General features: G+C 41.9%; 1 long non-coding RNA gene across 2 annotated transcripts in view; it reads left to right on the plus strand.

Moving 5' to 3' along the window:
* The window catches only part of LOC110261681, a 41345-nt gene continuing 30245 nt past the window's right edge, over positions 2484-13583 (plus strand). For both annotated transcript variants that reach the window (XR_002346134.1, XR_002346138.1), the window contains exons 1-2: positions 2484-2569; positions 4876-5055. This is a non-coding gene — a long non-coding RNA (uncharacterized LOC110261681). The remainder of the gene's footprint in view (positions 2570-4875; positions 5056-13583) is intronic.

Genomic DNA, 13583 nt, shown 5'->3' on the forward strand with positions numbered 1-13583 from the left:
AGAATATTTGGAAATATATGCAACAGTTTCTATTGTAACAGTGGTCTTCTTATTGCCTCTATATCTTAATTTTTTTTAATGGCCACACCCAAGGCACATGAAGTTTCTGGGCCAGGGATTGAATCTGAGCCACAGCTACAAACTACGTCACAGCAATGGCAATACCAGATCTTTAGTCAGACCAAGGATCCAACTCCACAGCCACCCAAGCTGCTGCAGATTCTTAACCCATTGCACCATGGCAGGAACTCCTAAAATTTATCTTTAAATTTATTTCAAGGCAGGAGAAAAAAATACCACATTGCCCATTTTCTCTATATCAGTTTCCTAATCATTTCCACCTGTAGGATCTGTCTATCTATTCATGAGCAGGTTCTGCCCCAAAGGTTATTTTTGTAAACCATAAATTTGTCCCGAGCTTATCAAGGTATGAATATGTACTCATGATTACTAAAGCATGGAGGAATCTTCATCTGAATTCAATATTTCCAGAATAAGAAAGGGCTACACGTTAAAGACCTTTATAAAACAATAGTTGTAGAAGGTATTTCATCAATGCATTTTACTGCAAAATTTAGTCCAGCCTTGACATGTGTTTGTTTGTTTGTTTGTTTCTTTTTTTTTCTTCTTTTTGGTCACACTGCAGCATGCAAAAGTTCCTGGGCCAGGGATCAATCCTGTGTCACAGCAGTGACCCAAGCCGCTGCAGTGACAGTGCTGGTTCCTTTGCACATGTCATAAGAACTCCCTGACACATGTGTTCTTGTGCACAATAAACATACCTAATAGAGTCTTCCTAAAATTTACTTTGAATTTCTGGATCCAAGACTACATCTTTAGCACAAAGAGAAGAGCTCATTCCAGGAAAATAATATTCTAAGTACATGCATACAATGCATTAAGATGATGCACTGGACATTGGCTTTGGAATCTGAATTTTAGGGATATTGTTATTTACTTAACACTGTTTAGAAAGCTATTCTAGAGTTTGTGGTGAAATCAATTTTCTTCTCATTTAAGTCCTTTCAAATAAAAAAATCTATTTATTTTTAATTACATATTTTTTCTTCCAGTTTTATTGTGATATATTTGACATACAGCACTATAGAAGGAATAAACCTACCTAAAGAGACAAAAGACCTGTACTCTGAAAACTGTAAGACGCTGATGAAAGAAATCAAAGATGACACAAACAGATGGAAAGACATACCATGCTCTTGGATTGGAAGAGCCAATATTATCAAAATGACTACACTAACCAAGGCAATATGCAGATTCAATGCAATCCCTATCAAATTACCTAGGACATTTTTTCACAGAACTCGAACAAAATATTTTAAAGTTTGTTTGGAAGCACAAAAGACCCAGACTAGCCAAAGACATCCTGAAAAAGAAAAATGGAGCTGGAGCAATCAGGCTTCCTGACTTCAGACGATACTATAAAGCTGCAGTCATTACAACTATATGGTACTGGCACAAAGACAGAAATATAGACCAGTGGAACAGGATAGAAAGCCCAGAATTAAACCCACACACCTACAGTCAACTAATCTATGACAAAGGAGGCGGGAATATACAATGGAGAAAAGACAGACCATTCAGTAAGTGGTGCTGGGAAAACTGGACAGCCACATGTAAAAGAATGAAATTAGAACAATTCCTAACACCATACACAAAAATAAACTCAAAATGGATTAAAGACCTAGATATAAAGCTAGATACAATCTCTTTTTCTATTAGTTTGTTTTCGAAGTATAATTGGCCTACGACACTAGGTACATGACATGGTGATTCAATATTTCTGTACATTACAAAAGGATCACTATGATAACTAGTTACCATTTGTCACTATACAAAGATATTACAGCATTATTGACTATATTTCACATGCAGTACATTTCATGCCTATGACTCAATTACTTAGTAACTGGAAGGGGAATTCACAAAAGAGGAATTAATTTAAAATTCTGTAAGCCTAGTACAGTAATCCCCTCCCTAAATTGAGAAGATGTTCTGTATCAAAGTACCATTCTTTATGTTTTCGGAGGTAGAGAAAAAAACGAATATAAAACCACATCAAACCAGACACGTTGCCGTATGTGTGGGCATTTTGGAAACAAAGCAAGTTGGGAGCTGAAGTTGGTTCCGTGACTCGCTCCTCTATCTTAAAGTCAACCACACTAATAGATCTTTCCTCATTTATTGAACATTTTCTGAGTGCCTGCCAGTATATTCGACCAGAACATTAAAGGAAAGTGAGACAAAGTCCCAGCCCACAGTATCATTTCTCGGCGGAAGAAGACAAAACAGGCATGAGAGTGGTAGAGGTACTCCTCTGAGGGACATATCAGCAAGGATGGCAGGCAGGTGGGAGGGGTCAATTCCACCGAGGAGGTGGGCGAACAGGTTCTAAGGAAGACAGAGAGGAGGAGTCAGGAAAATATACAGGAGAAAAATTTGGAACTAGTTCCTGCTACCAGCCTGACCTGTGGTCCAGAAGGTCATCGTGGATGCGTGAATATTCACATCCTCGGGGCATCCAGGAAAATGCCAGTGGAGACTCAGTGAGGTAGTTTCTCCATCCTTCATCAGCGCACACAACAAGTGCAGCTGAGAAAGCGAGGCTCTAACAGAGCAGAGAAGGATCCCAGAGGCCAAGGCTGGGGGTGGGGCGGCAGGCAATGGGGTGAGTCATTAAGTCCACGTGTCCTGTGCGGCCCAGACCCTCAAGGCTTTTGCTTGCTGAGGTTGTGCAGAGTCCAGTGCCAGGTACTTGCATGAGAGGCTTAGTGACTTTCCATCCAAGAACTGTAAACACGCATTTATGAATGATCTCACACTTCTCCCTCCCGGGGGTTCAGCTGCCTTTTGAACCACAAGTGGGAACATCTGAGGACTGTTTGTTTTTAAAGATGCCATTGAAGGCGCTGAAATGCTATGTAGTTCCTGGATTTTCTGCCTGGTTCAGAAGATCCCCAGTAAAGATGTGATCCTCCTTTGCTCAGTTTTGTAACGTTTCTTAAACCTGGTGTTTTCATTTTGGTTAGAGGGACTTGAGGCAGATCCTTCAGGACCCTATTTTGGGCAGATTTATACATCACGTTAGTAGGCAGTCCTAGAATCTAACTGCCCCATGTCCTTCTTCCCAGGAGGAATTAGGTTGCGAGTTTCCAGAAGTCAGCTTTTAAAATGAAACTTTAAGACTGTAACCCACTTCTCTCCAGGGTCTGGTTGCTGTTCATACTCAGGAGAGGTGTGTGAATGGGGAAAAGGAGAGCTATACTTTGGCAGTAATGTTTACACTGTATGCTCCGCACCTAGCACGAAGCCTGCGTAGAGGAGGCACTCACTAAAAATGTGTGAAATGAACAAATTGTAATCATTACGAAAACATTCAAGTGGTAAATATTTGCATCTAATCTTTCTATTTTCCTATATATCGTTCATAATATTGTTTCTAATACTAAAGTGCTTTAAATATTTTGAGCAGGATGCTTAAATGCATTAAACATCATTTTGGAAAACAGTAAGAACAAAATTAAGTGGCTAGGTGAGTTGGAGTTCCTGTTGTGGCCCAGCAGTGATGAACCTGACTAGTATCCATGAGGATGCAAGTTCCATCCCTAGCCTCAGTCAGTGGGTTAAGGATCGAGTGTTGCCTGAGCTGCAATGTCAGTCACAGTTGAGGCTCAGATCCCATGTTGTTGTGGCTGTAGTGTAGGCCAGCAGCTGCAGCTCCAATTGCACCCTAGCCTGAGAACTTCCATATGCTGTGGGTAGCAGCCCTAAAAAGATTCCCCCCACCAAAAAAAGCTAAGTGGGTTGAGCTTTCTGAGTTAAACATACCTATAGAACTTTTTTTTTTTTTTTTCCTTTTTCTAGGGCCGTACCCAAGGCATATGAAGGTTCCCAGGCTAGGGGTCTAATCAGAACTATAGCCAGCGGCCTACCCCAGAGCCACAGCAACGGGAGATCCAAGCTGCATCTTTGATCTACACCACAGCTCACGGCAACCCCGGATCCTTAACCCACCGAGCGAGGCCAGAGATCGAACCCACAACCTCATGGTTCCTAGTCGGATTCGTTAACCACTGAGCCACGACAGGAACGCCCCTGTCCCCCTTTTTTTTAATGAAAAATCTACCAAGGAGGCTGCAGCAATCTGTGACCTCACCAATTAATTGCACACCAAGTACTTCAAAAACAAAAGATCCTCAAATCCCTTCCTCACATTAACAGAACAAACAACAGACTCTCTAGACTTTAAAAAAAGTTAATAAATTATGACACGGTAAAGGAAACAAAGTAGATATTCACTGTGCATGGGGCAAGTCCCCCTATGGCAAGAGTCACGGGCTGTGTTTCTAAGGCTCAAGGCCCAGAGGTGTCACCAGTTAATGCAGCCGCTGGTGCGTGCGTCTTAGGGAGGAAAGCTTTTCCTGGGATGTGCTCTTTGTCCTGGTAATGAGAGTCCTAGTGAACAAGAGGGGGTTCCATCCGTGTGGTACATGAAGAATAGCATCCCCATTGGGAAATTAAACAGCGCTAACATATATTCAAGGCATGTTCAGAACCTGGGACGGCGCATCTAACATCCAGTATAGTGCCAGTGATCATTGCAGAAATCACTGCAAGAGAAGGGAAGGGAGAGATGAAGGAAAGGATGCGGGGAGCGGCGGGGGGTGGCGGGGGGGGGCGGGGGAGATGACGGTGAAGTGGATGGGAGAGGCCAGATCCAGACCAGTGCTCTCTGTGTGAATCCTGTGGTCGCTAATAGTGCTGGTCTGTCTGGGTTTTTCCTCCCCAGAAAAATCAAAGTTTGCTCAGTTCCTTCAAAACCATCAAAACTTCCTTGCCCTATCCTTATTTCCTCAGGTCCCAAACTTTTTCCAACACCCTGATGGATGACTCACCTAACCTGATAACGCAGTGAGAAGAGGTTTTAATGGCTGGTCTTAGTGGAATGTCATCCCCTTCAGATCACGTTTACATTTTAATCCAGACCTTAAATCCCTTACCTGGAAGGATAAGAAATGGCTACAGTGAGAATCTCAGGTGAGGATAATGAGCTTCTATGGCCGTTTTTATCAGCTAATCACAGGGTGGCTGTCATCTATTAGGGTGAGAAGCCAACAAATATCTAAATCTTCCAGAGTGGAAAGTTGTGTATTCTTTTGAAGGTCCTCTAGGAACCCATGGCAGCTGACTTCTGGGTTTGATTTCCCAAGATCGGCAAATCCAAATATTTATCCAAAAGATCTTCCTTTAAAATTTGGAGTTCCCATTGTGGCTCAGTGGGATAAGAACATGACATAGGGTCCGTGAGGATTCGGGTTTGATCCCTGGCCTCTCTCAGTAGGTTAGGGATTGCTGTGCTGTGGCAGCATAGGTGGCAGATGCGGCTTGGATCTGGCATTGCTGTGGCTGTGGTGTAGGCTGGCAGCTGCAGTTCCTATTCGACCTCTAGCTCAGGAACTTCTATATGCCATAGCCTTAGCCGGTTTAAAAAAAAAAAAAAATTGAACTCATTTTCTTCTGTTTATAGCTCAGAGAAGTTGGAGAACAAGTGGGCAAAACCCTTCTCATTAAGCACCCCTTTATACACATGAAAATGGTAATTAAGTATCATCCTCTCATGGCCATATAACCTTAGTTTCTCTAGACTTCTCTTAATAAGAATCTGTTTTGCCCTGCTTTAGCACTATCATAAACTTTTTCTGGATTTACTCCACTTTCTTACCTAATTTCTAAAATGCAAGGCTTTGTGCTTATTTGCTGTGTCATTGGGAAAACCAACAGCCAATACAGCTCACTTCACCATCAGCAGAGCTGCTGTTTCCCCAGAGGCACTGTCATCATACCCCCTAAAACGTTTTAAATAAAATAAAACTAAATTACTGTCTCTTTTTTGAGCCTCCCCAAATCTTGCCAAAATCCTCTAGTATCAAAGACACAAAATCAGGAGAAGATGTCATGTTTAAATTGCCTTTATTTTGTTCACTGCACTTGACAGTCTATGTTGACTGTAAGAGATGCTCATAAAAATGCTTGATGCTGAAGAAAGGCTGTTTCAGCCCAAACCATCTTTCTCAATTGGTGTATTTCCCATGTTTCTCAACCTTCATATTTAGCCAACAGACAAAATATGAATTCTAAGCAAATGCAATTTAGTCCCACAGTGTATTTGGGGCTTAATTTTTTTTTTTTTTTTTTTTTTTTTTTGTGGTCACATTTCTTGAGTTAGCTTTTTGAAGCACCAAGATTGAATGTTGGGGACGATTTTCTTGGATCAAAGCCAGTGCTCTTAGGGATGTCAGATCCAGAGAAATTCAAGACCTTTATCTAGTTGAGCAAAGCTTTTTATCACCTCATCACGGTGGCTGTCATCTACTCAGATGAGAAGCAGCTAAAACCTCACAAGAGAGCAGTGCGTTCTTTGGAAGTTTCTCTAGAGGTACAGAAACCACAGAAACTACTTTGGGGATGGGGTGAAAAATTAACAGAAATATAACAATGCTGTGTCATCAAAATGAGGGTTTCTTTTTTAAGAGTTAGAAATAATTTGTAATTTGGGGCAAATGATCTTAATGTCAACATCATAGTAACCTTATTTGAAATGGGTGACCTACATTAATTGAAGTTTAGGGATTGGGGGTGGGTTTGATAGGATGTATCAAGAGATGAATAAGTTAGGAAATTTGAATACAGCGGGAATGATTCTGGTTGGATGGAATCCAGTCTCATCTCCTAGTCTGCTTGGGGCCGGTGGAAAGAGCCTGAGTCCAGCCCTACACAGCATTCAAACATGTACGGTGCTGTTTATGGATTGTGATTTCCTGGGGGTCAGAATGAGTAGAGAAGGCGAGCTGATTGGGCCAGTTTGAGCAGCAGGTCCAGGATATCACAGGGGTCATGGATGGCCAGGTAATCTCATATCTCAGCCTCCCTCATGTCCACGAACTCTGTCATCAGGAGCCTGCGATTCTGCCAGCGGTCTGTTTTCTGAAAGAGCTTATCATGAGGAATAGAGGATCTTTTCTCTTTGGTTCAAGGGACACAAGAGAGGTAGAGGTCAATGGCTTGGGGAGACTGTCAGTGGCCCATAGTCTGTAGGAAAATCGACATCAATAGAATGAAAGGAAAGTTGTTGTAGATAAGGGGCTGAGAGCCTCAGCTCTGACTATATGGGAAAGCCTAAAATGAGGGTTTTTTAAGGATCGTGATTTTAGATCTGCAGCCTCCTTTCTGAGGCCCTTATTCCCTCTGAGGGGATGGTTTCAGTGGTTTCATTTCCGCATATTTACACACAAGCTCACTCCCAAGGGTAGCAGTTTCCCCCACTATTTGACAGTATATAGAACTCCTAAGCATTACTCCTTCAACCTTTCGTATGTCATTGTTTTTACTGTAAAAATGAGATATTCTCATACATACCCACAGTTACCAACTTCAGGAAATTGAATAGTAATACCATAGTGTTTTCCAGTCTCTAGTCTGTATTCTAATAGTGTCCATTGTCCCAATAATGTCTTCTAGAGCGTGCAGCCTGGGGTCACAGCTTGCATTGCATTATGATTTAGTCTCCTTTATTCTGGAACAGTTTCTCAACCTCTCTTTGTCATTTAGAATATTAACATTTTTTACAAATACAGGCTGTTTAGTTTATTGCCATTGTTCACTTTGGTTATGTCAAGTGTTTCCTCAGATCTACTTTCAAGTAGGTTCTGAGGGCTCTTCCCTAAAAGCCAGAAAGCATGGACTCTTCCAGTGGCTTCCCATCTCGGAGTGAAATCTACATATTTTACCCAACCGTACAAGGCCCTGCTTCCTTGCGACTGGCCCCTGGTGCTCTCTCTGCCTCAGGCCCTTTGCACTTGCTGTTACCACTTCCTAGTATGCTCTTCTCCTGGATCTTTGCTTGTCTTGCTCCCTCACTTCATTCAGGTACATTTAGCCACAAACTAAGTGATAATCTCAGATTTCAACCCACAGGCATCTTTCATTGTTTGGAGCCCTCCCTTCCTGCCAGATTTCTGAAAGCCTTCCTGTCTGGGTTTCCTACCCCTAGAAAGTACATGTGTGTGTAACTTGCTCTTTGAAACTAACCTGGGGCCCCTTCGGTGCTGTGTTATAGATGGAGCTTGAATTCAGAGCACTATTAATTTGGGTGAGAGTGACATCTAGTGGACCACTGATGACAGTCTTTGAGCTATAATTTCTGGATTAGCCCCAAAGATCCAGGGAGGGGCACACCAACAACAAAACAGCAAAAAGCCTACCCTGGTTCCTAGACAGACTCCATTGTGAGATCTGGAGTATTCAGTGAGATTCCTGTTGACATTGATGCAGTCTTTTGATGGGTTAAAGATATCTGAAGATTTCGATTTCTATTATGTGTGTTTTAGAGGAAATATAGAGGACAGGTCTAAGATGAGACTTCGGTGTGTGAGACAGCTTAAACTGCTACTAATTCATTTTTTCAAGAGGTTTATTTATCATCCAAAAGGAATGTGCATGAAATAAATGTATGCTGTCACCAAGTGGTGGTAATGATTCAAAAGTAAAGACTTGGTTCATTAGATGCATTGGCTAATGAAGAAATTACGCATTTTTCTACTTATACTTTAAAATATAAATATACTAATATCAACAATATTGAAATATATAAAAATAAACCTTTAAAATTTAAGAGAAAGGAATATTTTAATCAGTATTATAAATTCGAGTGATCTACGTTATAATGAGTGATGTACAAGAGTGGTTTTTCCTCATCCCTTACCAACAATATGTGTTACCAAGTTTTATATTATGGCTAATCTGATAAGAAAAAACAAAACAAAAAGTATTTTTTATTTTGCATTTATTTTATTAAGGGTGAGACTGAGTAATGTCTCATCTGATTTCCTTCTTGGCAAATTGTCTACTTACAGTTTGCCCATTTTTCTATGAGTTATTGGTCTTTAAAAACTTATTTGTAGGAGCTCTTTATATTAGGTTAATTAGCCCTTTAGCTGAGATATGAGTTGCAAATACTTTTTTTCCAGTGTGTCCTTTGTCTTTCAGTTTTGCTTGGGGTGATTTTTGCCATGTAAAATGTTCTCATTGTTTGGGTTTTTGAGTCATACTTGAAAAAGCATTCTCTTTTCTGAGATTATGAAAGAAAATTATGGTATGGTTTCTTATAGTACTTTTATGGTTCATCTTAAATTTAAATATATGATCAATCTGGAATTTGTGGGATAATGTTCTCAACTTCATTTTTTTCAGTTGTTGAATCACCCAATATTATTCATTCAATAATATATCTTTCCCCAGTGATTTAAAATACCACTTTAACTACATACTAACTTCCTTTGTGCTTTTGGGTAGCAGTATATTTTTGTTATCCATCCATGTTGATATACACATTTGGGAAGATTTTATTTTAATTTCATCTCATCTCATTTCATTTACTTATGCACCATGTGGAAACTCTGGGAAGATTTTAAAAGATATGTGCACAACAGGTTCCTGGGTTAAGGATCTGGCGTTGTTACTGCAGTGGCTAGGTGGATGCTGTGGAGGGAGCTCAATCCCTGGTCCAAGAACTTACACACACACACACACACACACACACACACACACACACACACACACACACACAGAGATGTTTTGTTTCATCTCTCCAGGATATAGTGGATATGACCCTGCTTTCTCCTCCTGCTCCTGCTGACTGCTCTGGGTTGTTTTTTTTTTAAAAGAACTTCCCTTGACATGTGCACTGTTTCACTTTCTCTCCTTCTGTTCCCTGCTGAACCCTATCAGTCAAGCTTTTGTGGCCAACAGGCCACCAGGAATGTCCTAGTCAAGGTTACCAATGATGGGGGTTCTGATTTGCCCAGGATTGTCCTGGTGTTTACTTGTCGACCTGGCCTAATTATGAATTGTGTCCCCCTTTCACTCTCAAAAACATCCTGGTTTGAGTGATAAATTATCACCTTCCCATCAATGACAACTGGTACAATTAATTAATTACCCTGATTCACCCATGATTAACGTTTCCACAATGCCTGTATTATTTGTGCTTTCTCTAAATTTCCTAAGAGCAGAAATAGTCTCTTATGTAGCCATAGCACAGTGATTAATTTCATACATTTCCTTTGAAGCAAGACTTTTATCTAATCTCCTGTCCGTATTACAGTTTCGCCTGGTGACTTAATAATTTCCCGTATAGCATCTCTGTGCCTTACCCCCACCCCTGTAACCCCTGCTGCTGTGCCAAGTATGGGATCCAATCTAGAGCCAGGCATTGGATATACTTGTCATGTCTCTTTGGCTTCCTTTAACCTAGAACATTTGTCTTTTACAGCATTGACATTCTTTGGAATGACAGTTCCTTTATCTTTTTATTCCAGAACCTTCCATATTTTCTGTGAATCACAGTCACTCTCGTAATCACACAACTCCACTGCCTCAGTGAGCGTGAAGAGAAACTGTTGGTCACGTCCCCTCTTTAATCTTCCATAGAACTGGGTCCCAGGCTTCCTGCATGAATCCTGGCAGTGGGGTGAGGGGTGAGTGAGGGAAGGCTGGGTTCTCCTGACACACTGGCTTTGGGGACCTACTCTTTCCCTATCACACTCCATTGCTCTGTTCTAGAAAGCCTTTGATTTGGCGATTGGCTGACCCCAGGTCTTGGTCAGAGAGATGGATGCATGGGGTTCTGGGGGGTAGAAGGGAGGCTCCTAAAAGTCATGGGGCCAGAAAAGGAATCACAGCACCCAACTGTCTGCCTCACTTCCTTCCTCCCTGCTGCCCTTCTCCCGCCACCCAAGCCACTCCAATGACAGCTGGCAATCTTTCTCTATATCACCTAAAGTCATTCCAGTTGTCTCCAGGGACAGAGTTGCGACCTGTTGGGAAACTTGGGAAACTTAGGAGCTGTCCTCTCTTCAAGGACACTCCATAAACTGCTATTTTCCTGAGTCAGACTGAGAGGAATCTTGAACCAAATGGTATGATGCTGTTTCCTCAACTGAATAAGAACTCCTTTGTTCTCACACCAGGGCCACCAAATATCTGTGCCTCACTGAGATTAGAGAAAGATCTCCTCCAGCCAAGCCTCCCAGGGAGCCCAGGGGAGTCTGCTATATGTAGCCTTTGACCACAAGTCCATGGTTCTGTACCTGGCTTGCTAGAAGAAACCTTGGCCGGGCTCTCCCATTGTGGACTGGTCCTGATAGGGCTCCTGCTCAGCTGTGCTTGTTTGGAGCAAGGCTTATATCTGATTGTCCCAAAGGAACCCCCACCTCAACTCCTGGGCTACCTCCATGCCTATACTTGCCTCTCACTGATTCTGACTTGACCCTGACCTCCTAGATGGGCATTTGCTGATTTCCCACTCAACCAAGCCCACAGGGATCTTGGGACCTCCAGTCAACCCGCCCACTTCTTTTCTAAATATTAATTTACAAGAAGTGGACACAACTAAAACCACTCCAGCCTGGCAGAGAGAGGCCCCCGCCCTGCCCTGGCAAGTCCCTGCTCCCTGGAGCCCTGACTCAGCGGAACGTAACCATGGGAGATTTGGGAAGGACTGAAAGAAGATGCCAGGGCTCCTGGGAACATCCTTCCTTCCTCCAGATCCCGAGGCTCTGCTGTGATTAGGAAACCTTTGTCTTATGCAGAGGCACATGCTTTGGCCTTGCCGTTGTTCTGCAGAACACGAGGCCCAGGGCTAAGTAGGCACCAGGCTTACAGGCCCACAGGCTCTCTCCATCATGAACAAAAGATTTGCTTCTCCCCAAATGAAAAAATGAGATTTCTCTTTTGAGAGTTTGAAAAAAATCAAAGGAAAAGTGAGGTCAGTGTGTCAAAGAGGGTGTGGGCAACAAACTGAACAAAGACATTCGCTTTCCAAAGACATGTTTAAACATTTTATCTAAAAACTCTGGGGAGTTCCCATTGTGGCACAGTGGAAACAAATCTGACTAGTATCTGTGAGGATGTGGGTTCCATCCCTGGCCTCACTTAGTGAGTTAAGGACCTGGCATTACTGTGAGCTGTGGTGTAGGTCGTAGATGTGGCTTGGATCCCACAGTGCTGTGACTGTGGCGTAGGCTGGCAGCTGAAGCTCTGATTGGACCCCTAGCCTGGGAACTTTCATGTATCAAGGGTGTGGCCCTAAAATAAATAAATAAATAAATAAAGGCAAAAAAATAAAAAAATAAAAACTCTTCCCAAAGTTTATAAATAGCGCCTAGCTATCAGTTCCAGCATCAACCTTGGAGAAGTACTTCCAGCTCTATGACTGAGTGTGCGTGCCTGTGGCCAAATGGGCTTGGAGTGGAAAATTTTTTTTTTCTTTTTTGTCATCTGGCTTATTGTTGTTCCCTTCTGAGGCTGCAGTATTCATTTGGACCATGGGATTACTCCATCAATCAAATATTTATTGAGTAACCAGACAACCATTGGAAAAATTAGCCTTGGACCACATTGTATTTCCTACTATCTGCCTTAAAGTCTTAAGGTAATTAAGATCACTAATGCTTGTCTTTTGTTTTGGAGCTTAGAAGAAAAATCCGCTTGGTTAGAAAAGGAGGAGTACATATTTGCAGAAGCAAATGCATTCCTATGACATTTGGCAGATAAAATATTCACACATTCAGTTGTTCCATTCCCATATCTATTTATGCATGTTTATCTCCTAAGCTGTTTTCTCTGTAATATGTTGACTCTGCCAATGACATCCATTTAAAAGTGGGAATTAAATTTTGGTCTCCTTAATTTACTATAGGAACAGGTCCCTGAAGACTAAGTCCAACATAAATGATGTGTGTGTTGGGGGAAGAGTGTATACACACATATTCTAAATGGGTAGGGAGAGTCACCAGAGCTATTTACCAATATTTCTGCTTTTCCTCTTTCTGAAGACATGGAAATATTTCACTTCTCTGCCCACTTGAAGTTGGGGTCTGCCATCTTGGGAGCCAGTGATATGTAATCAGAAATGAAAGGTACCACTTTGGGGTGGATGCACAACTTTCCACATTCTCTTTCATCTACTATGGCAACTGGTAACATTCCACTTGGTAGAGATTCTATGGGCAAAGGTTCAGGGGTGGGGATAATATAAAGAAGTATTCCCCATTGACCTGAGATGGGCATGTAATACGAGAGGAAAATAATAACTTATTCTAGGCCACTGAAATATCAAGGTTGTTTTTTCCTATAGCACAACATTGCGTACGTTGAATATAATTGGTAGATATGTGGGCTGCTGTAGCAAATGTCTTAAGGGCCAGGTGGTAGATGGCAAGGACAACGTGTCTGCAGTAAATTGGGATGTAGATGATGAGCTTTTGCCTCTAAGGGAAAGGATGGGGGGAAAATTATTGTTAGTAGCATGAGAAAGAAACTGATCTTGGCCAGAATCCAGATTGGGACTTGAACCCACATGCCAGGACTCAACCCAGCCTAAACCCAGATTGGTACTTGAACCCATGGTTTTTATATGAGAATCACTCACCCAGTGTCTAGACTTACTGAGGTTCAAGTTCTTTGTGCTTCAGAGCAGAAGGAATTCAGTGAGAGACAAAGTGATA

Source organism: Sus scrofa, chromosome 1 (genome assembly GCF_000003025.6).
Source record: "Sus scrofa isolate TJ Tabasco breed Duroc chromosome 1, Sscrofa11.1, whole genome shotgun sequence".
In the NCBI taxonomy this organism is placed as follows: Eukaryota; Metazoa; Chordata; class Mammalia; order Artiodactyla; family Suidae; genus Sus; species Sus scrofa.